This window comes from Pseudophryne corroboree, chromosome 1 (genome assembly GCF_028390025.1).
Source record: "Pseudophryne corroboree isolate aPseCor3 chromosome 1, aPseCor3.hap2, whole genome shotgun sequence".
In the NCBI taxonomy this organism is placed as follows: Eukaryota; Metazoa; Chordata; class Amphibia; order Anura; family Myobatrachidae; genus Pseudophryne; species Pseudophryne corroboree.
In genome coordinates, this window is record NC_086444.1 from 970,938,871 (window position 1) to 970,962,740 (window position 23,870).

The following is a 23,870-nucleotide window of genomic DNA, read 5'->3' on the forward strand; positions in this document are numbered from 1 at the left end:
TGGACCCCCTCCCCCATCTGCCGCACCCCCGCATGTGCCCCACCCGCAAAACCCCCGCCCCTCCCCCACCCATGGCACCTCCGGAACCACCCACGGCACCCCCGCACCCGCCCCTCCCCCATCCGCAACAGCCCCACACCTGCCCCTCCCCCAGCAGCGACACTCCCACCCCTCCCCCACCCACAGCACCTCCGGACACCCTCCCCCATCTGCAGACCCTACTCCCCCGCCCCCTCCCAGTCGCAAGGGGCTACGCCCCCTTCTCCATCGGATGCCCTTTCATCCTGCAATATTTAACCACTAACAAAACTAGGAATGCAGGTAATACTCCATATAATATTGAATGCCAGAAAGGCATGCAGGGGTTAAGGTGGCGTAGCCCCTTGCGACGGTGTGAAGAGCAACCGTAGGGTGCGATGAGTCACCTAGTTATTAAATAATTTATATTCATTTCTGGCTCTCCATTTGTTGGTAATCATATTGCTGCTCCCACAAGCGCTGCTATTTCTGAAAAAAAAAAAAATTGTATTCTCTAATTAAAGGTATACACACTACCTTTTATAGCAGCGAACAAGGGACCAGCAACAATATTTATTTATACATTTGCGCTTAAAAAGCAATAAGGATCCTTTTTTTGTTGCATATTGCCTTCTGGCCTGTCTGATGGTGCTGGGGGCCTGCTAGCCTATCTGATGGAGCTGGGGGCATACTGGCCTGTCTGATGGTGCTTAGGGCATTCTGGCCTATTGATGGTGCTGGGGGCGTTCTCCCCTGTCTTATGGTCTGGGGGTCTGCTGGCCTGGTGATGGTGCTGGGGTCCCGCTGACATGTCTGATGGTGCATGAGGCCTGCTCACCTTTCAGATGGTGCCAGGGGCCTTCTGGCTTATATGATGGTGCTTGGGTCCAGCTTGTCTATCTGAAAGTACTGGGGACCAACTGACCTGTAAGATGGAGCTGGGGACATATTAACCTAACTGATGGAACTGGGGGCCATCTTGCCTTACTGATGATGCTGGGGACCCACTGGTCTGTCTGATGGTGCTGGGGGCTTTCTGACCTGTCTGATGGAGCTGGGTCCATCTTGCTTGACTGATGGTGCTGGGGACCCGCTGACCTGTTTGATGGTGCTGGGGGCCTTCTGGCTTGCCAGATGATGCTAGGGGTCTTTTGGCTGTCTGATGGAACTGGGAGTCCATTGGCATGTCTGATGGTGCTGGGGGCCAACTGGCTGGTCTGATGATGCTGGGGGCCATCTGGCCGGTCTGATGATGCTGGGGGCCCACTGCCCTGTCTGATGGTGCTTGGGGCCTTCTGGCCTGTCAGATGGTGCTGGGGGGCTTCTGGGCTGTCAGATGGTGCTGAAGGCCTGCATAGGCAAACTAGTCAAATGCCTAGGGCATTTGGAATGCCTATGAGCATTCATTGCCAGCCTAGAGTCGGCTCAGCTCAACAGTAGGAAGCCACTATAGTCACCCTGCTGGCACCCGCTGCTATTACATTGTGCAAGCAGCGGGACTGTCCCTCCCTCTGGTAGCTGGCATAACGCTGCATGGTGTAATCATGCATGGCATTATGGGAGCAGCCACAGAGAAGTGAGGACAGAGGAGCAGCAGCCCTCACCTGAGCGCAACAGCCTGGGACACCCAGCCACCCACTGAGCTTGCCAGCTAGCCACTGAGCCTGCTGCTGGAAGGACGCAGAGGGCAGTGAGATGGGGGAGAGAAGTCATTACTTATGTGAAAAGGGGCATTACCTATAGATGTATCCCTTACATTCTTACTGCGGGAGGCTCCATATCATGGCACTGTCACATAGCCAGCCTCCTGCAGTCTACTCTGGTGGCCATCTTTCCTATTGTTTTCTATAGGAAGTTGGCGCGTGTATACACATGCTCCTACTACTGGTGCTGGCTGCGACATCCAAAGTTATGGGTAGCGGGAGCCTAGCTTCCTGCTACCCACATTAATTACCTCCACTGGTCCCCCTGTGCAGGTACTTCATTTCAGGTCTTGGATTGCAAAAATTGGTTGTTTAATTGTAGTTGTTTTTGTTTGTTTTTTAGCAATTTTTTTTATCAATGATTATCTTATTTAATTGATTTTTTTTTTTTTTTTATCAAAGGTTGGTTTTGAAAAAAAGAAAACAAGACCATGAATTAGAACCAAAACACCGGGGTCTGTGCACATCTCTAATATTTTTAAGTTTTTTCAAAGGGGCAATCGTTTACAAGGCATAATGCCTAGTAGATGATTGACCCTTTAAAAAAATGTCCGAGTTCGGCTCGCATCCGGCACGTCAGGTGAACTTGGATTCCATTGCATCCCTCCATGGGAGTTGGAGCAAAGACATTTCAGGTTTATTGTACACCCGTCTCACTTAAGTCCATATGACAATAAAAAAAGCAAAGCAACAACTGTCATCCCCACAAAAATATACATGACCAAAACATTTCAAAAGCACAACGTAGCAGTTAAAATCTTACAGAATAAAAAATAAATTAAGACAAAATATATTGGTCAAGTTACAGTAGTTACCAAACAATGTAGTAAACATATTGATACAACCATTTTAGAGCGGATTACCATATTGTAAAACAAACAAACAAACAAACATAATAAATAAAATAGTTAATTCACAGATCTGCTTTAGTTTATAGACCAAAAACCATTTTATGAACACATTGATCTGTTCAAAATTCCTGGCGCTGGTAACATAAAAGATGATAATATCATAGATTCTACTATTGAACCCCACCAGTGGTATCGGCAGAGAACCCTTGGAGACCCCCAGCAGGGGCCTTGCAAAACACGAGCTCCAGACACTGCTATCATATCAAGATTACTAGCTGGCTCCTTTCTTTCACACTGAGCGGCACCCGAGCTAAATTCCTGGAGCGCAGTGGCTCACATGCCTGGCTTCCGTCCTATAGAGATGGGCAAGCCGAGTCACTGGTGTGTGTCAAGTCACGTGATTCAGCTCAGTGGAGTGTCTCGGCTCACGGCTCATCTTCAATGCATCGCACTGCAGAGGAACTCAGAGCAGAGACAAGGGGGCGGATCCTAATCCTAGGAGTCACTCAGAATTCATAAGGGGAGGAAAACCGTCACCGGGGAAAGAGACAAAGGGGCGGATCCTGAGACCAGGAGTCACTCAGGACTCATCAGGAGAGGAGAGCCGTCATTCAGGGGAGAGATAAGGGGGCGGATCCTGAGCCCTGGAGTCACTTAGGACTCGGCAGAAAGACATGTGGGCTGCGCTGTGCTGTATGTGAGTATGTGTTAACTGGGGAGAGAGGAAGCTGCAGTGAGTATCATGTCTCGACACTTCAGCTTTTCCTGACTCGAATCATTCGAACATCTACAAGATTCAAGTCAGTGTGTTGAGACATTCACTCAGTAGCCATCTCTACCGTCCTAATATCTCGCCGGTCACTGGCACAAACTGCATTACGGGACTCTGCATACGTCCCAAAGCCGGACATTGGGGGTGATTCTGACTTGATCGTAGCTGTGCTAAATTTAGCACAGCTACGATCAGGAACACAGACATGCGGGGTGACGACCAGCACATGGCTAGCCCGCCCTGCATGTCAGTCCCTGCCCCGTCACTGAAGTACAAAAGCATCGCACAGCGGCGATGCTTTTGTACTTCAGGTGTAGCTCCTGGCCAGTGCAGCTTTTGCCTGCTGGCTGGGAGCTACTCGTCACTGCCTGGCTCGCAGCGGCTGTATGTGACATCACGCAGCCACTGCGGCCCGTCCCCCGCACGGTCCGGCCACGCCTGTGTTGGCTGGACTGCGCCTGCAAAACGGCAGCCAAACGCCCTGCCATGCCACCCTCTCCCGCCCAGTGACTGCCTCTGCCTGTCAATCAGGCAGAGGCGATCACTAGGCAACGACAGCCGTCGGCTGTCAGCCATGCGCCGGCGAACTACGGCACCGGCGCATGCGCAGTTCTGACCTGATTGGTGCTGCAAAGAATTGCAGCGAGCGATCAGGTCAGAATGACCCCCAAAGGACGGAGTGTGCCGCTGATTAGTATGAGGCTGTTACACTACAAGCGACCCATTTATCCATCCATTGGGAGTCATCACTATAAAGAACCAAGGAAAGGGTAACTATATCAGAATTACCTTATGATTAACTACCTCCAATCATTAACAGCACTAGTATCTGCATTAGCTTCACTGGGACGTCAGTGTTAAGCACATCTTGTAAAGGAGATTGGCACAGCAAAATCAGCTAGATCCTTTTCAAGGATACACTTGTATGAACATTTTCTATATAGAATTGTCATCGTGATGAAAAGTGTCAATTTTACTTGTTACATTGTAACCTTCTACAGTATGTGAATTTTATGTGATTGAAAAGTAACAATGTATATATATTATATATCTATACACTGAAAACTACATATTAAGTTGAATATATATATATATATATATATATATATATATATATATATATATATATATATATATATATATATATATATATATATATATAGATGAGCGCCTGAAATTTTTCGGGTTTTGTGTTTTGGTTTTGGGTTCGGTTCCGCGGCCGTGTTTTGGGTTCGAACGCGTTTTGGCAAAACCTCACCGAATTTTTTTTGTCGGATTCGGGTGTGTTTTGGATTCGGGTGTTTTTTTCCAAAAACACTAAAAAACAGCTTAAATCATAGAATTTGGGGGTCATTTTGATCCCAAAGTATTATTAACCTCAAAAACCATAATTTACACTCATTTTCAGTCTATTCTGAATACCTCACACCTCACAATATTATTTTTAGTCCTAAAATTTGCACCGAGGTCGCTGTGTGAGTAAGATAAGCGACCCTAGTGGCCGACACAAACACCGGGCCCATCTAGGAGTGGCACTGCAGTGTCACGCAGGATGTCCCTTCCAAAAAACCCTCCCCAAACAGCACATGACGCAAAGAAAAAAAGAGGCGCAATGAGGTAGCTGTGTGAGTAAGATTAGCGACCCTAGTGGCCGACACAAACACCGGGCCCATCTAGGAGTGGCACTGCAGTGTCACGCAGGATGGCCCTTCCAAAAAACCCTCCCCAAACAGCTCATGACGCAAAGAAAAAAAGAGGCGCAATGAGGTAGCTGTGTGAGTAAGATTAGCGACCCTAGTGGCCGACACAAACACCGGGCCCATCTAGGAGTGGCACTGCAGTGTCACGCAGGATGTCCCTTCCAAAAAACCCTCCCCAAACAGCACATGACGCAAAGAAAAAAAGAGGCGCAATGAGGTAGCTGTGTGAGTAAGATTAGCGACCCTAGTGGCCGACACAAACACCGGGCCCATCTAGGAGTGGCACTGCAGTGTCACGCAGGATGTCCCTTCCAAAAAACCCTCCCCAAACAGCACATGATGCAAAGAAAAAGAAAAGAAAAAAGAGGTGCAAGATGGAATTGTCCTTGGGCCCTCCCACCCACCCTTATGTTGTATAAACAAAACAGGACATGCACACTTTAACCAACCCATCATTTCAGTGACAGGGTCTGCCACACGACTGTGACTGATATGACGGGTTGGTTTGGACCCCCCCCAAAAAAGAAGCAATTAATCTCTCCTTGCACAAACTGGCTCTACAGAGGCAAGATGTCCACCTCATCTTCACCCTCCGATATATCACCGTGTACATCCCCCTCCTCACAGATTATCAATTCGTCCCCACTGGAATCCACCATCTCAGCTCCCTGTGTACTTTGTGGAGGCAATTGCTACTGGTCAATGTCTCCGCGGAGGAATTGATTATAATTCATTTTAATGAACATCATCTTCTCCACATTTTCTGGATGTAACCTCGTACGCCGATTGCTGACAAGGTGAGCGGCGGCACTAAACACTCTTTCGGAGTACACACTTGTGGGAGGGCAACTTAGGTAGAATAAAGCCAGTTTGTGCAAGGGCCTCCAAATTGCCTCTTTTTCCTGCCAGTATAAGTACGGACTGTGTGACGTGCCTACTTGGATGCGGTCACTCATATAATCCTCCACCATTCTATCAATGTTGAGAGAATCATATGCAGTGACAGTAGACGACATGTCCGTAATCGTTGTCAGGTCCTTCAGTCCGGACCAGATGTCAGCATCAGCAGTCGCTCCAGACTGCCCTGCATCACCGCCAGCGGGTGGGCTCGGAATTCTGAGCCTTTTCCTCGCACCCCCAGTTGCGGGAGAATGTGAAGGAGGAGATGTTGACAGGTCGCGTTCCGCTTGACTTGACAATTTTGTCACCAGCAGGTCTTTCAACCCCAGCAGACTTGTGTCTGCCGGAAAGAGAGATCCAAGGTAGGCTTTAAATCTAGGATCGAGCACGGTGGCCAAAATGTAGTGCTCTGATTTCAACAGATTGACCACCCGTGAATCCTTGTTAAGCGAATTAAGGGCTCCATCCACAAGTCCCACATGCCTAGCGGAATCGCTCCGTGTTAGCTCCTCCTTCAATGTCTCCAGCTTCTTCTGCAAAAGCCTGATAAGGGGAATGACCTGACTCAGGCTGGCAGTGTCTGAACTGACTTCACGTGTGGCAAGTTCAAAGGGCATCAGAACCTTGCACAACGTTGAAATCATTCTCCACTGCGCTTGAGACAGGTGCATTCCACCTACTATATCGTGCTCAATTGTATAGGCTTGAATGGCCTTTTGCTGCTCCTCCAACCTCTGAAGCATATAGAGGGTTGAATTCCACCTCGTTACCACTTCTTGCTTCAGATGATGGCAGGGCAGGTTCAGTAGTTTTTGGTGGTGCTCCAGTCTTCTGTACGTGGTGCCTGTACGCCGAAAGTGTCCCGCAATTCTTCTGGCCACCGACAGCATCTCTTGCACGCCCCTGTCGTTTTTTAAAAAATTCTGCACCACCAAATTCAAGGTATGTGCAAAACATGGGACGTGCTGGAATTTGCCCATATTTAATGCACACACAATATTGCTGGCGTTGTCCGATGCCACAAATCCACAGGAGAGTCCAATTGGGGTAAGCCATTCCGCGATGATCTTCCTCAGTTGCCGTAAGAGGTTTTCAGCTGTGTGCGTATTCTGGAAACCGGTGATACAAAGCGTAGCCTGCCTAGGAAAGAGTTGGCGTTTGCGAGATGCTGCTACTGGTGCCGCCGCTGCTGTTCTTGCGGCGGGAGTCCATACATCTACCCAGTGGGCTGTCACAGTCATATAGTCCTGACCCTGCCCTGCTCCACTTGTCCACATGTCCGTGGTTAAGTGGACATTGGGTACAGCTGCATTTTTTAGGACACTGGTGACTCTTTTTCTGAGGTCTGTGTACATTTTCGGTATCGCCTGCCTAGAGAAATGGAACCTAGATGGTATTTGGTACCGGGGACACAGTACCTCCAACAAGTCTCTAGTTGGCTCTGCAGTAATGATGGATACCGGAACCACGTTTCTCACCACCCAGGATGCCAAGGCCTCAGTTATCCGCTTTGCAGTAAGATGACTGCTGTGATATTTCATCTTCCTCGCAAAGGACTGTTGAACAGTCAATTGCTTACTGGAAGTAGTACAAGTGGGCTTACGACTTCCCCTCTGGGATGACCATCGACTCCCAGCGGCAACAACAGCAGCGCCAGCAGCATTAGGCGTTACACGCAAGGATGCATCGGAGGAATCCCAGGCAGGAGAGGACTCGTCAGAATTGCCAGTGACATGGCCTGCAGGACTATTGGCATTCCTGGGGAAGGAGGAAATTGACACTGAGGGAGTTGGTGGGGTGGTTTGCGTGAGCTCGGTTACAAGAGGAAGGGATTTACTGGTCAGTGGACTGCTTCCGCTGTCACCCAAAGTTTTTGAACTTGTCACTGACTTATTATGAATGCGCTGCAGGTGACGTATAAGGGAGGATGTTCCGAGGTGGTTAACGTCCTTACCCCTACTTATTACAGCTTGACAAAGGGAACACACGGCTTGACACCTGTTGTCCGCATTTCTGGTGAAATACCTCCACACCGAAGAGCTGATTTTTTTGGTATTTTCACCTGGCATGTCAACGGCCATATTCCTCCCACGGACAACAGGTGTCTCCCCGGGTGCCTGACTTAAACAAACCACCTCACCATCAGAATCCTCCTGGTCAATTTCCTCCCCAGCGCCAGCAACACCCATATCCTCCTCATCCTGGTGTACTTCAACACTGACATCTTCAATCTGACTATCAGGAACTGGACTGCGGGTGCTCCTTCCAGCACTTGCAGGGGGCGTGCAAATGGTGGAAGGCGCATGCTCTTCACGTCCAGTGTTGGGAAGGTCAGGCATCGCAACCGACACAATTGGACTCTCCTTGTGGATTTGGGATTTCGAAGAATGCACAGTTCTTTGCTGTGCTGCTTTTGCCAGCTTGAGTCTTTTCATTTTTCTAGCGAGAGGCTGAGTGCTTCCATCCTCATGTGAAGCTGAACCACAAGCCATGAACATAGGCCAGGGCCTCAGCCGTTCCTTGCCACTCCGTGTCGTAAATGGCATATTGGCAAGTTTACGCTTCTCCTCCGAAAATTTTATTTTAGGTTTTGGAGTCCTTTTTTTTCTGATATTTGGTGTTTTGGATTTGACATGCTCTGTACTATGACATTGGGCATCGGCCTTGGCAGACGACGTTGCTGGCATTTCATCGTCTCGGCCATGACTAGTGGCAGCAGCTTCAGCACGAGGTGGAAGTGGATCTTGATCTTTACCTAATTTTGGAACCTCAACATTTTTGTTCTCCATATTTTAATAGGCACAACTAAAAGGCACCTCAGGTAAACAATGGAGATGGATACTAGTATACAATTATGGACTGCCTGCCGAGTGCAGACACAGAGGTAGCCACAGCCGTGAACTACCGTACTGTACTGTGTCTGCTGCTAATATAGACTGGTTGATAAAGAGATGTCTATGTAACTATGTATGTATAAAGAAGAAAGAAAAAAAAACCACGGTTAGGTGGTATACAATTATGGACGGACTGCCTGCCGAGTGCAGACACAGAGGTAGCCACAGCCGTGAACTACCGTACTGTACTGTGTCTGCTGCTAATATAGACTGGTTGATAAAGAGATGTCTATGTAACTATGGCCCTCATTCCGAGTTGTTCGCTCGGTATTTTTCATCGCATCGCAATGAAAATTCGCTTAGTACGCATGCGCAAAGTTCGCACTGCGACTGCGCCAAGTAACTTTACTATGAAGAAAGTAATTTTACTCACGGCTTTTTCTTCGCTCCGGCGATCGTAATGTGATTGACAGGAAATGGGTGTTACTGGGCAGAAACACGGCGTTTCAGGGGCGTGTGGCTGAAAACGCTACCGTTTCCGGAAAAAACGCAGGAGTGGCCGGAGAAACGGTGGGAGTGCCTGGGCGAACGCTGGGTGTGTTTGTGACGTCAACCAGGAACGACAAGCACTGAACTGATCGCACAGGCAGAGTAAGTCTGGAGCTACTCTGAAACTGCTAAGTAGTTAGTAATCGCAATATTGCGAATACATCGGTCGCAATTTTAAGAAGCTAAGATTCACTCCCAGTAGGCGGCGGCTTAGCGTGTGTAACTCTGCTAAATTCGCCTTGCGACCGATCAACTCGGAATGAGGGCCTATGTATGTATGTATAAAGAAGAAAGAAAAAAAAACCACGGTTAGGTGGTATACAATTATGGACGGACTGCCTGCCGAGTGCAGACACAGAGGTAGCCACAGCCGTGAACTACCGTACTGTACTGTGTCTGCTGCTAATATAGACTGGTTGATAAAGAGATGTCGTAGTAGTATGTATGTATAAAGAAGAAAAAAAAACCACGGTTAGGTGGTATACAATTATGGACGGACTGCCTGCCGAGTGCAGACACAGAGGTAGCCACAGCCGTGAACTACCGTACTGTGTCTGCTGCGACTGGATGATAAATTATATAAAAAATATATATATATCACTACTGCAGCCGGACAGGTATATATTATATATTATATAATGACGGACCTGCTGGACACTGTCTGTCAGCAGAATGAGTTTTATTTTTATAGAATAAAAAAAAAAAACAACACACAAGTGAAGTCACACGACGAGTGTTTAACTTTTTCAGGCAATCACAATATAAGTATACTACTAACTATACTGGTGGTCAGGTCACTGGTCAGTCACACTGGCAGTGGCACTCCTGCAGCAAAAGTGTGCACTGTTTAATTTTAATATAATATTATGTACTCCTGGCTCCTGCTATAACCTATAACTGGCACTGCAGTGCTCCCCAGTCTCCCCCACAATTATAAGCTGTGTGAGCTGAGCAGTCAGACAGATATATAATATATATAGATGATGCAGCACACTGGGCTGAGCCTGAGCAGTGCACACAGATATGGTATGTGACTGAGTCACTGTGTGTATCGCTTTTTTCAGGCAGAGAACGGATATATTAAATAAACTGCACTGTCTGGTGGTCACTCACTATATAATATTATGTACTCCTGGCTCCTGCTATAACCTATAACTGGCACTGCAGTGCTCCCCAGTCTCCCCCACAATTATAAGCTGTGTGAGCTGAGCAGTCAGACAGATATATAATATATATAGATGATGCAGCACACTGGGCTGAGCCTGAGCAGTGCACACAGATATGGTATGTGACTGAGTCACTGTGTGTATCGCTTTTTTCAGGCAGAGAACGGATATATTAAATAAACTGCACTGTCTGGTGGTCACTCACTAGTAAACTCTCTGCACTCTCTACACTTCTACAGTACTCCTCCTAGTCCTAAGCTCCAGTAAATCTCTCTCTCTTATAATCTAAATGGAGAGGACGCCAGCCACGTCCTCTCCCTATCAATCTCAATGCACGTGTGAAAATGGCGGCGACGCGCGGCTCCTTATATAGAATCCGAGTCTCGCGATAGAATCCGAGCCTCGCGAGAATCCGACAGCGTCATGATGACGTTCGGGCGCGCTCGGGTTAACCGAGCAAGGCGGGAAGATCCGAGTCGCTCGGACCCGTGAAAAAAAACATGAAGTTCGGGCGGGTTCGGATTCAGAGAAACCGAACCCGCTCATCTCTAATATATATATCGCATTCTCGCAGAAATCAATCACTTTGAAGATCTTGATGTGTCAATCAGTTTATTCAGATTAATCAGGTTCAATAACGTTGCCTTTAACATTCGACGTTTCGGTCCTATTATAGGACCTTTATCAAGACTGGCAATTCAGAGCATCTACATGATCAAAAAGATAAATACAATATGTATAAAATCAGACTATAGGTATCAGATCATACCCACACCACCACCACCACCAGTGCCTCCCAGGCCCTTATAACAGAAAATAGTGACATCAAGTTAATTAATAAATAGAATCATACTCTATATGGAAACAAGGACAAAATAAGAATGTACTCACCGGTAATTCTATTTCTCGTAGTCCGTAGTGGATGCTGGGGACTCCGTAAGGACCATGGGGAATAGACGGGCTCCGCAGGAGACTGGGCACTCTATAGAAAGATTTAGGACTATCTGGTGTGCACTGGCTCCTCCCCCTATGACCCTCCTCCAAGCCTCAGTTAGGAACTGTGCCCGGAAGAGCTGACACAATAAGGAATGATTTTTGAATCCCGGGTAAGACTCATACCAGCCACACCAATCACACCATGTAACACGTGATAGGAACCCCGGTTAACAGTATGATAACAAATGGAGCCTCTGAAGAGATGGCTCACAACAAAACCCGATATTTGTAACAATAACTATGTACAGGTATTGCAGACAATCCGCACTTGGGATGGGCGCCCAGCATCCACTACGGACTACGAGAAATAGAATTACCGGTGAGTAAATTCTTATTTTCTCTGACGTCCTAGTGGATGCTGGGGACTCCGTAAGGACCATGGGGATTATACCAAAGCTCCCAAACGGGCGGGAGAGTGCGGATGACTCTGCAGCACCGAATGAGAGAATTCCAGGTCCTCCTCAGCCAGGGTATCAAATTTGTAGAATTTTGCAAACGTGTTTGCCCCCGACCAAGTAGCTGCTCGGCAAAGTTGTAAAGCCGAGACCCCTCGGGCAGCGGCCCAAGATGAGCCCACCTTCCGTGTGGAATGGGCTTTTACAGATTTAGGCTGCGGTAAGCCTACCGCAGAATGCGCCAGCTGAATAGTGCTACAAATCCAGCGCGCAATAGACTGCTTAGAAGCAGGAGCACCCAGCTTGGTGGGTGCATACAGGATAAACAGCGAGTCAGTCTTTCTGACTCCAGCCGTCCTAGAAATATAAATTTTTAGGGCCCTGACTACGTCCAGCAACTTGGAATCCTCCAAGTCCCTAGTAGCCGCAGGCACCACAATAGGTTGGTTCAAGTGAAAAGCTGAGACCACCTTTGGGAGAAACTGAGGACGAGTCCTCAATTCTGCCCTATCCATATGGAAAATCAGATAAGGGCTTTTACAAGACAAAGCCGCCAATTCTGAAACCCGCCTGGCCGACGCCAGGGCCAACAGCATGACCACTTTCCATGTGAGATATTTTAAATCCACAGTCTTAAGTGGTTCAAACCAATGTGATTTCAGGAATGCCAAAACCACATTGAGATCCCAAGGTGCCACTGGGGGCACAAAAGGAGGCTGAATATGCAGTACTCCTTTGACAAAAGTCTGAACTTCAGGCAGTGAAGCCAGTTCTTTTTGGAAGAAAATCGACAGAGCCGAAATCTGGACCTTTATGGACCCCAATTTGAGGCCCAACGTCACCCCTGCTTGCAGGAAGTGCAGGAATCGACCCAGTTGAAATTCCTCCGTCGTGGCCTTCATGGCCTCACACCAAGCAACATATTTTCGCCAAGTGCGGTGATAATGTCTTGCAGTGACATCCTTCCTGGCTTTGATCAGGGTAGGGATGACTTCCTCCGGAATACCCTTTTCCTTCAGGATCCGGTGTTCAACCGCCATGCCGTCAAACGCAGCCGCGGTAAGTCTTGGAACAGACAGGGTCCCTGCTGCAGCAGGTCTTGTCTGAGCAGCAGAGGCCAAGGGTCCTCTGTAAGCATCTCTTGAAGTTCCGGGTACCAAGCTCTTCTTGGCCAATCCGGAACCACGAGTATGGTTTTCACTCCTCGCCTTCTTATTATTCTCAGAACCTTGGGTATGAGAGGTAGAGGAGGAAACACATAAACCGACTGGTACACCGATGGTGTCACTAGAGCGTCCACCGCTATCGCCTGAGGGTCTCTTGACCGGGCGCAATATCTTTTCAACTTCTTGTTGAGGCGGGACGCCATCATGTCTACCTGTGGTTTTTCCCACCGGTTGACCAGCATTTGGAAGACTTCTGGATGAAGTCCCCATTCTCCCGGGTGGAGGTCGTGCCTGCTGAGGAAGTCTGCTTCCCAGTTGTCCACTCCCGGAATGAACACTGCCGTCAGTGCTAACACATGACTCTCTGCCCATCTGAGAATCCTTGTGGCTTCTGCCATCGCCATCCTGCTTCTCGTGCCTCCCTGTCTGTTTTCATGGGCGACCGCCGTGATGTTGTCTGACTGGATCAGTACCGGCTGGTTTTGAAGCAGGGGTCTTGCCTGGCTTAGGGCATTGTAAATGGCCCTTAGCTCCAGGATATTTATGTGAAGAGAAATCTCCTGATTTGACCACAGTCCTTGGAAATTTCTTCCCTTTGTGACTGCCCCCCAGCCCCGAAGGCTGGCATCCATGGTCACCAGGACCCAGTCCTGTATTCCGAATCTGCGGCCCTCTAGTAGATGAGCCCTCTGCAGCCACCACAGCAGCGACACCCTGGTTCTGGCCGATAGGGTTATCTGCTGTTGCATCTGGAGATGGGACCTGGACCATTTGTCCAACAGGTCCCACTGGAACGTCCTTGCGTGGAACCTTCCGAATGGAATTGCTTCGTACGAAGCTACCATTTTTCCCAGGACTCGTGTGCATTGATGTACCGACACTTTTCCTGGTTTTAGGATGTCTCTGACCAGAGATGACAATTCCTCGGCTTTTTCCAGTGGAAGAAACACTCTTTTCTAGTCTGTGTCCAGAATCATTCCCAGGAACAGAAGACGTGTCGTCGGGACCAGCTGTGACTTTGGAATGTTTAGAATCCAGCCGTGCTGTTGTAGCACTTCCTGAGAAAGTGCCACCCCCACTATCAACTGTTCTTTGGACCTCGCCTTTATCAGGAGATCGTCCAAGTACGGGATAATTAAAACTCCCTTCTTGCGAAGGAGTATCATCATTTCGGCCATTACCTTGGTAAAGACCCTCGGTGCCGTGGATAACCCAAACGGCAGCGTCTGGAACTGATAGTGACAGTCCTGTACCACAAATCTGAGGTACTCCTGGTGCGGAGGGTAAATGGGGACATGCAGGTACGCATCCTTGATGTCCAGGGATACCATGTAATCCCCCTCCTCCAGGCTCGCAATAACCGCCCTGAGCGATTCCATCTTGAACTTGAACCTTTTGATATAAGTGTTCAAGGCTTTTAAATTTAAGATGGGTCTCACCGAACCGTCCGGTTTCGGTACCACAAACATTGTGGAGTAGTAACCCTTTCCTTGCTGAAGGAGGGGTACCTTGACAATCACTTTCTGTGAATACAGTTTTTGAATAGCCACCAACACTGCCTCCCTGGCAGAGGGAGTTGCCGGCAAGGCAGATCTTAGGAAACGGCGGGGGGGAGACGTCTCGAATTCCAGCCTGTACCCCTGAGATACTACTTGAAGGACCCAGGGATCCACTTGTGAGAGAGCCCACTGTGTGCTGAAAAACCTGAGACGTGCCCCCACCGTTCCCGATTCCGCCTGAGCAGCCCCAGCGTCATGCTGTGGACTTACCGGACGCAGGGGAGGACTTCTGCTCCTGGGAACTAGCTGTGTGCTGCAGCTTTTTCCCCCCTTCCTCTGCCCCTCGGCAGAAAAGATGAGCCTCTAGCCCGCTTATTTTTCTGGGGCCGAAAGGACTGTACCTGATAATACGGTGCTTTCTTTTGCTGTGGGGTAGCCTGTGGCAAAAAAGTCGATTTCCCAGCAGTAGCTGTGGAAACGAGGTCTGAAAGACCTTCCCCAAAAAGTTCCACCCCTTTATAGGGTAAAACTTCCATGTGCCGCTTGGAGTCGGCATCACCTGACCATTGCCTAGTCCATAACCCCCGTCTGGCGGCAATGGACATAGCGCTTATTTTTGATGCCAGCCGGCAAATATCCCTCTGTGCATCACGCATGTATAAGACCGCGTCTTTTATATGGTCAATCGTTAGCAAAATATTGTCCCTATCCATGGTATCAATGTTTTCCGACAGGGAGTCTGACCACGCAGCAGCAGCACTGCACATCCAAGCTGATGCAATAGCGGGTCTCAATATAATGCCAGTGTGTGTGTATATAGCTTTTAGGGTACTTTCCTGCTTTCTATCAGCAGGTTCTTTTAGGGCGGCCGTATCCGGAGACGGTAGTGCCACCTTCTTTGATAAGCGTGTCAGCGCTTTATCTACCCTCGGGGGTGTTTCCCAGCGTGACCTATCCTCTGGCGGGAAAGGGTACACAGCCATTAACCGTTTAGAAATGATCAATTTCTTATCTGGGGAAGTCCACGCTTCCTCACACACCTCATTTAATTCGTCAGATGCAGGAAAAACTACTGGTAGTTTTTTCTCACCAAACATAATACCCTTTTTTGTGGTACCTGGGGTATCATCAGAAATGTGTAATACATTTTTCATAGCCTCAATCATATAATGGGTGGATCCATTGGAGGGTACACTCGTCTCATCATCGTCGACACTGGAGTCGGTATCCGTGTCGACATCTGTATCTGTCATCTGAGGTAGCGGGCGTTTTATAGCCCCTGATGACATTTGAGACGCTTGGACAGGCACAAGCTGAGTAGCCGGCTGTCCTATGTCGTCAAACCTTTTATGTAAGGAGCTGACACTGTCACGTAATTCCTTCCATAAGTCCATCCACACTGGTGTCGACCCCGCAGGGGGTGACATCACATTCACAGGCATTTGCTCCGCCTCCACATCATTATCCTCATCATACATGTCGACACAGCAGTACCAACACACAGCAGACACACAGGGAATGCTCTTACAGAGGACAGGACCCCACAAAGCCCTTTGGGGAGACAGAGGGAGAGTATGTCAGCACACACCAGGGCGCTATATAACACAGGGATATCACTATACAGAGTGTTTTCCCCTATAGCTGCCTATAACATATATATACTGCGCCTAAATTGTGCCCCCCCTCTCTTTTTTACCCTTTCTGTAGTGCAGGACTGCAGGGGAGAGCCAGGGAGCTTCCTTCCAGCGGAGCTGTGAGGGAAAAATGGCACCAGTGTGCTGAGGGAGTTGGCTCCGCCCCTTTTTCGGTGGGCTTTCTCCCGCTATTTTATCGTTTCTGGCAGGGGTTAATATACACCTATATAGCCTCTGGGGCTATATATGGTGTTAGTTTTGCCAGCCAAGGTGTTACTATTGCTGCTCAGGGCGCCACCCCCCAGCGCCCTGCACCCATCAGTGACCGCAGTGTGTGGTGTGCATGAGGAGCAATGGCGCACAGCTGCAGTGCTGTGCGCTACCTTGGAGAAGACAGACAGGACCACCTTCTTGTTTCTGGCTCTGTAAGGGGGACGGCGGCGCGGCTCCGGGAACGGACGACGAGGTCGGGTCCTGTGTTCGATCCCTCTGGAGCTAATGGTGTCCAGTAGCCTAAGAAGCCCAAGCTACCACCACTTTGGTAGGTTCGCTTCTTCTCCCCTTAGTCCCTCGTTGCAGTGAGCCTGTTGCCAGCAGGTCTCACTGAAAATAAAAAACCTAAACTATACTTTCTTCTAGGAGCTCAGGAGAGCCCCTAGTGTGCATCCAGCTCAGCCGGGCACAGAAATCTAACTGAGGCTTGGAGGAGGGTCATAGGGGGAGGAGCCAGTGCACACCAGATAGTCCTAAATCTTTCTATAGAGTGCCCAGTCTCCTGCGGAGCCCGTCTATTCCCCATGGTCCTTACGGAGTCCCCAGCATCCACTAGGACGTCAGAGAAAGATTAGCATACTCCAAATCTACTCCCACAGGACAAGCATAGCACCTCACTCTAGAGTAAACTTCACAAATTTACCTGGGTAAATATTAGACACAATTAATCAAATGGTAGCTCCTGGAACACAGGACTAATATAAAAGAAAATTGGAAAGCACTGACCCTCACCAGTGTGTGATAGGACCCAAGATACCATATAGAAGTCATACCTGGATAATGAAAAAGTAACACTAAGCAGCTACAGATCAATCCTGGTTTTCAGCAGCAAGGTCTGCAATTTAAAACACAAACAAGATATATAAAATAATCAAAACAAAATAAGATATTCCTACCACTGGGGTCCACACCGGCAAGTCCACTCACCACTCTGCTGTTTAGCATCTGATGATAGCTGCATGCTGCACATCAGCAGCTGCATGCTATTTAACACAATGGGACAGGAAATGCCACTTAACCCTGAGATGTAACTATATGTGTGCTAAACATTAACCCCATAAGAAAAAAGAGTGTTACTTGGATATCAAACCATTAGGTATACCCAGTGATACTGATTTCAGGGGCCAAAATTATCACATGTAGCTCAAAAGTACAATATTGGCTACATTCGCGGCCGCTGGCAACGCCACTTCCGCGTTCCAGCGACCGGAAATGGGTGCGTTTCACAGGCCGGAAGTCCCGCGGACGCCGCTCGGCCGAGCCGCAGGGGCTCTCATAAAGTGAAAAAGTCAAAACTAAACTCAAAAAAACGGGTGCCAAGAAACATCCCAGCACATGGGTGAAAGCCAAAACAGCAACAATGTAGCTAGCCACGTTCGGTCGATAGTTAAGTCAACCTAACCGGAAGTGACGGCACCATCCACTAAGCATAGATGGGAGGGTCAACCTAACCGGCAGTGACGGCACCATCCACTAAGCATAGATGGGAGGGGAATATGCTAATAAACCAACAGAGTATATTAGAGTGAGTTATATAGGACAAAGGCATACAAATAAGGCAACTCGAGACAATTGTTAAATATCAATGAAACCCAGTAGCGAAAGATCCCTCATAGTGTACATAGGCTGTATTTAATTATATTCATAATTTCTTTTCAATAAGGTATAAATGCATAACACCTATTAATAAAGTACATCTGTCTATGAACTGTCATCATGGGGGATAAAAAGCAGTGGATCCCACTGAAATTCTGCGAAGGATCTGGGTGGCTCCGGAAAAAATAAATACATTTTTTTTTAAATAAATCAGAAAAACAACACATACATAATATTAAAGACATTATACAGAAAACTGTATGTACAGATATTCATTTAATATGACAACTGTAATATATGGAGTTGCACAGGTACCCTAAAAATGACCACCATATAACTACAGTCCGGGGGCCCTATTGCAAAGGACACTGTAGACTCATTATAAGAATACATTTGGACATTAACAGTTATAAGAAAACATTTAAGGGATTAGCCTCATTGAGGCCCCTTGGGGCTACCGTGTCAAGCTTATGTATCCAGAAGCTTTCTTTCTGTTTAAGCATCCGGGTTCTATCTCCACCTAATGGAGGTGGTGGAACCCAATCGATAAGCTTGCATTTCAGTGTCGCTACTTGATGTCTAGCAGACACGAAATGACGCGCTACAGGCTTGTCCGTATGGCCAGAGAGCAAGGCCGTGTGGATTGAAGACCGGTGGTTGGCCATTCTATCCCGAAACTGACGGGTAGTCAATCCAACGTAACAGAGCCCACAAGGGCATTTCAAGATGTAAATGACATAATCTAGTCTACAATGGAGGTGATATTTTAAAAATATCTTCTTCCCGGTTTGTGGATGGTGAAAATAGGGGCCAGTGAGCATGGATCGACATGTGGTGCATCCTCCACAGGAGAAGCTACCTGGTCTGGCTTGCATTAGTTGGAAGTTGGATTTTTTTTGGTCAGGGAACATCGTTGGCCTCATTAGCAGCTGTTTTAAATTGGCCCCACGTCGGTAGGCCATCATCAGTGCAGGAGTTCCTGCAAATGGGAGGTTTCCATCAGAAGCCACAATCGGCCAATGCTTTCGTAATGCCTTCCTCGTACTATCTGAAGCGCCATCATACTGGGTGGGAAAAATCATACGCTTCTCACTTACTTTTTTAGGGAGTTGTCCAAGAAAAATACTATTAGCTTTCTCTAAACATCGTGCCAATACTTTTTTAGAATAACCTCGCTCTAAAAAGCGCAAGGTTATTTCGGCACATTATTGGTCCTTTAGGGCATGGGTCGAATTGATCCTCATTGCTCTAATGTTAAAGGCAACGTTATTGAACCTGATTAACCTGAATAAACTGATTGACACATCAAGATCTTCAAAGTGATTGATTTCTGCGAGAGTGCACCCACCACACGGTTGGTAGATGCGGTGTATTTGTGACTTGACAAGGTCATTGGGAGCACCCGCCTATTTATCTCTATGAACTGATGAGAGTGCAGCATATTCTGTGGGTATGTTTGGTTTGAACTGTGAATGAGAGCAGTTCTTTCTTCCTGGCACCCATCCCTCTGTTCGGATCTTATTACCACATCTGTTTCCACCATTGTATCCGGAAAAGTGTTATTGTATATATTTTTTTGTATGTTTGTGTTTTTTTTTTTTTAAAGATATTATTTGTATGTACCAAGTGTTATGTCACAGAGTGGGGTGTACTTATTGGATGATGGGCTATTGGCCCAAGCTGAAACTGGCACTGTCTCCTTTACAGATGAGGATACTGAAAAGCTTCTGTTTGACAAACTGGAATTCGAAGCGTTGCCAGCTGAAACGCCAATTGACCTGTTTTATAAAGTATTAAAGCATAAACAAAGAGAAGTTGACCTTACTTTACACGGGCAATTCCTATCCGAGGTTTTCGCATTTCCAATGTGCCCACATTGGGCAGAAACAATCCGGTCTTCTGCAGCCGGTGGTGCGGAGTACTAAACAAATGCTCCTTAGATCTTATGACCCTTGTGGTAGAAGAAGTGGGCATTGAATTGAAAAAACTAACCATTGAAGTTGATTCTACCATTAAAACACACACCACCGTGCTGCAGAATGACAAGACTCAAAATTGGACTGAGAAATTGCAGTCTCAAATAGATACCTATAAAAGGGATTTGATCTCATTTAAATGGAAAAACTATCAACAGTAACCAATGATTATCAAACACATACAGTATACAGGTGGTTGCTAGGTAGTAATACCAGCGATCGGTCTACTAGGTAACCATGTAGACGAAGAGCCCCACCCTTTTCTCAAGAATTTGTTTCTTCTGCCTCAACTTCTGATACAGATTATTATGAAGGTGCTAATGAATCCACCCGTTTTTTAGGAGTAGGAGGGGAAATAACTTCTACACATTCTAGGGTTTTAAGAAGCGGCACAGACCGCACCCGCGGAGAGGGGGGTATCAAGAGAAGAGGCCAGAGGAGGCGGCATTGAGTACTGTGTTTAACTTGTCAGATATTGAGCTCAGTGAGGCTGAAGTTAGGCTTCTTTCGCGAGGTCTATCATTTGTCCCCACTTGTAGGACCAACACGTTTAATAGGGTTATTGACCAGTATAAATTTGGCCGTTCTCTCCGCCTTCGTGAATTCTTTGCCATTAAACCCACCAATGAAAATACGTCTGTCTTTAGGACCAAATCTGCCTTTGATCCTCCCTCCACGAACCCCAGTATCAAGACATTTCTACATCTTGTATAGAAGGATTCTGAAATTCCTCCACCTAAACGGATGTTCGATAATCTGTCCCCTGCAGAAAGGAAAGTCATTAAATCCTTAAGGGATTCCACTGAGATAGTAATCCGCTCAGCGGATAAGGGCGGAGCCGTCGTTGTACAAAATTGGACTGACTACGACCGTGAAATTAACAGGCAATTGGCAGATGAGTTGGCCTATAGCAGGTTGACTTCAAATCCCATACCCAATATTAAATCTAGGATTGATGCATGTTTAAAACGGGGACTTGAACAAGGCCATATCTGTGATGATTTATTTGGGTATTTAACGGTTGATTCACCCAAATGTCCCTTTTTGTACACCCTTCCCAAGGTGCATAAAACTTTGGTACACCCACCCGGGAGACCCATCATCGCAGCAGAGGGTTCCTTATTGCAACCTATAGCCATCTTTATTGACAGTCTTCTACAGCCTTTAGTTTTGGGAACTGAAAGCTATTTAAGGGACACTGGAGATTTTCTTTCACTTCTTCAACAATTTGATCAGCTGGGTGAACATACCCTACTAGCCACCATGGATGTGTGCTTTTTGTACACTGTTATACCGCACCAACAAGGTATAGAAGTTTTACGGACTCTGTTTTCCAAATCTCCATGTAGAGATTACCCGACTGAGTTTTTGCTGGAATTAACGACATTGGTATTGACCTGTAATCATTTCATGTATAAAAATGACTATTTTTTACAGGTTGAGGGCACGGCGATGGGGTCGAATTTAGCCCCATCGTACGCCAACCTGTTTATGGCCAACTACGAGAATACGTACATATTACCAGTTTATGGGCAGAAAATCCATTACTTTGAACGTTTTATTGACGATATTTTTTTACTTTGGGATGGTACTGAATCAGAATTTATCGATATGGTGAACCAACTTAATTCCCTTGACAATCCCATCAAGTTCACATATTCGGTTTCTGCAACGTCCATTAATTTTCTGGACGTCAATGTCACTAAGACTGGGAAACAGTTAAACACTACAATGTTTCGTAAAGCAACTGATCATAATCTAACTCTACATGCAACGAGCCATCACCCTCCTGCTTTGAAAGAAGGCATCCCTATCTCACAATTCCTTAGAGCAATGAGGATCAATTCGACCCCTGCCCTAAAGGACCTACAATGTGCCGAAATAACCTTGCGCTTTTTAGAGCGAGGTTATTCTAAAAAAGTATTGGCACGATGTTTAGAGAAAGCTAATAGTATTTTTCTTGGACAACTCCCTAAAAAAGTAAGTGAGAAGCGTATGATTTTTCCCACCCAGTATGATGGCGCTTCAGATAGTATGAGGAAGGCATTACGAAAGCATTGGCCGATTGTGGCTTCTGATGGAAACCTCCCATTTGCAGGAACTCCTGCACCGATGATGGCCTACCGGCGTGGGGCCAATTTAAAACAGCTGCTAATGAGGCCAACGATGTTCCCTGACCAAAAAAAATCCAACTTCCAACTAATGCAAGCCAGACCAGGTAGCTTCTCCTGCGGAGGATGCACCACATGTCGATCCATGCTCACTGGCCCCTATTTTCACCATCCACACACCGGGAAGAAGATATTTTTAAAATATCACCTCCATTGTAGACTAGATTATGTCATTTACATCTTGAAATGCTCTTGTGGGCTCTGTTACGTTGGATTGACTACCCGTCAGTTTCGGGATAGAATGGCCAACCACCGGTCTTCAATCCACACGGCCTTGCTCTCTGGCCATACGGACCAGCCTGTAGCGCATCATTTCATGTCTGCTAGACATCAAGTAGCGACACTGAAATGCAAGCTTATCAATTGTGTTCCACCACCTCCATTAGGTGGAGATAGAACCCGGATGCTTAAACAGAAAGAAAGCTTCTGGATACATAAGCTTGACACGGTAGCCCCAAGGGGCCTCAATGAGGCTAATCCCTTAAATGTATTCTTATAACTGTTAATGTCCAAATGTATTCTTATAATGAGTCTACAGTGTCCTTTGCAATAGGGCCCCCGGACTGTAGTTATATGGTGGTCATTTTTAGGGTACCTGTGCAACTCCATATATTACAGTTGTCATATTAAATGAATATGTGTACATACAGTTTTCTGTATAATGTCTTTAATATTATTTATGTGTTGTTTTTCTGATTTATTTTAAAAAATATTTTTTTTTTTTCCGGAGCCACCCAGGTCCTTCGCAGAATTTCAGTGGGATCCACTGCTTTTTATCCCCCATGATGACAGTTCATAGACAGATGTACTTTATTAATAGGTGTTATGCTTTTATGCCTTATTGAAAAGAAAATAAGAATTTACTCACCAGTAATTCTATTTCTCGTAGTCCGTAGTGGATGCTGGGAACTCCGTAAGGACCATGGGGAATAGACGGGCTCCGCAGGAGACTGGGCACTCTAAAAGAAAGATTAGGTACTATCTGGTGTGCACTGGCTCCTCCCTCTATGCCCCTCCTCCAGACCTCAGTTAAGGAAACTGTGCCCGGAAGAGCTGACACAAAAAGGAAAGGATTTGAAATCCAGGGTAAGACTCATACCAGCCACACCAATCACACCGTACAACTTGTGATAACCATACCCAGTTAACAGTATGAACAACAACTGAGCCTCAGTAACAGATGGCTCATAACAATAACCCTTTAGTTAAGCAATAACTATATACATGTATTGCAGAGAGTCCGCACTTGGGACGGGCGCCCAGCATCCACTACGGACTACGAGAAATAGAATTACCGGTGAGTAAATTCTTATTTTCTCTGACGTCCTAGTGGATGCTGGGAACTCCGTAAGGACCATGGGGATTATACCAAAGCTCCCAAACGGGCGGGAGAGTGCGGATGACTCTGCAGCACCGCATGAGCAAACTCAAGGTCCTCCTCAGCCAGGGTATCAAACTTGTAGAACTTAGCAAACTTGTTTGACCCCGACCAAGTAGCAGCTCGGCAAAGCTGTAAAGCCGAGACCCCTTGGGCAGCCGCCCAAGAAGAGCCCACCTTCCTTGTGGAATGGGCTTTCACCATTTTGGATGCGGCAAACCAGCCGCAGAGTGAACCAGCTGAATCATGCTATAGATCCAGCGAACAATAGTCTGCTTCGAAGCAGGAGCGCC

The 23,870-nt window shown here is 47.1% G+C and overlaps 1 long non-coding RNA gene across 1 annotated transcript in view; it reads right to left on the reverse strand.

The window, feature by feature from the left end:
* The window catches only part of LOC134979072 (uncharacterized), a 47,320-nt gene extending 29,914 nt beyond the window's left edge, over nt 1–17,406 (reverse strand). Inside the window, exons 1-2 of the long non-coding RNA XR_010190287.1 lie at nt 17,384–17,406; nt 17,230–17,291 (exon numbers count right to left, since the gene is read on the reverse strand). This is a non-coding gene — a long non-coding RNA (uncharacterized LOC134979072). The remainder of the gene's footprint in view (nt 1–17,229; nt 17,292–17,383) is intronic.
* Between the last annotated feature and the right edge of the window lie 6,464 nt (nt 17,407–23,870).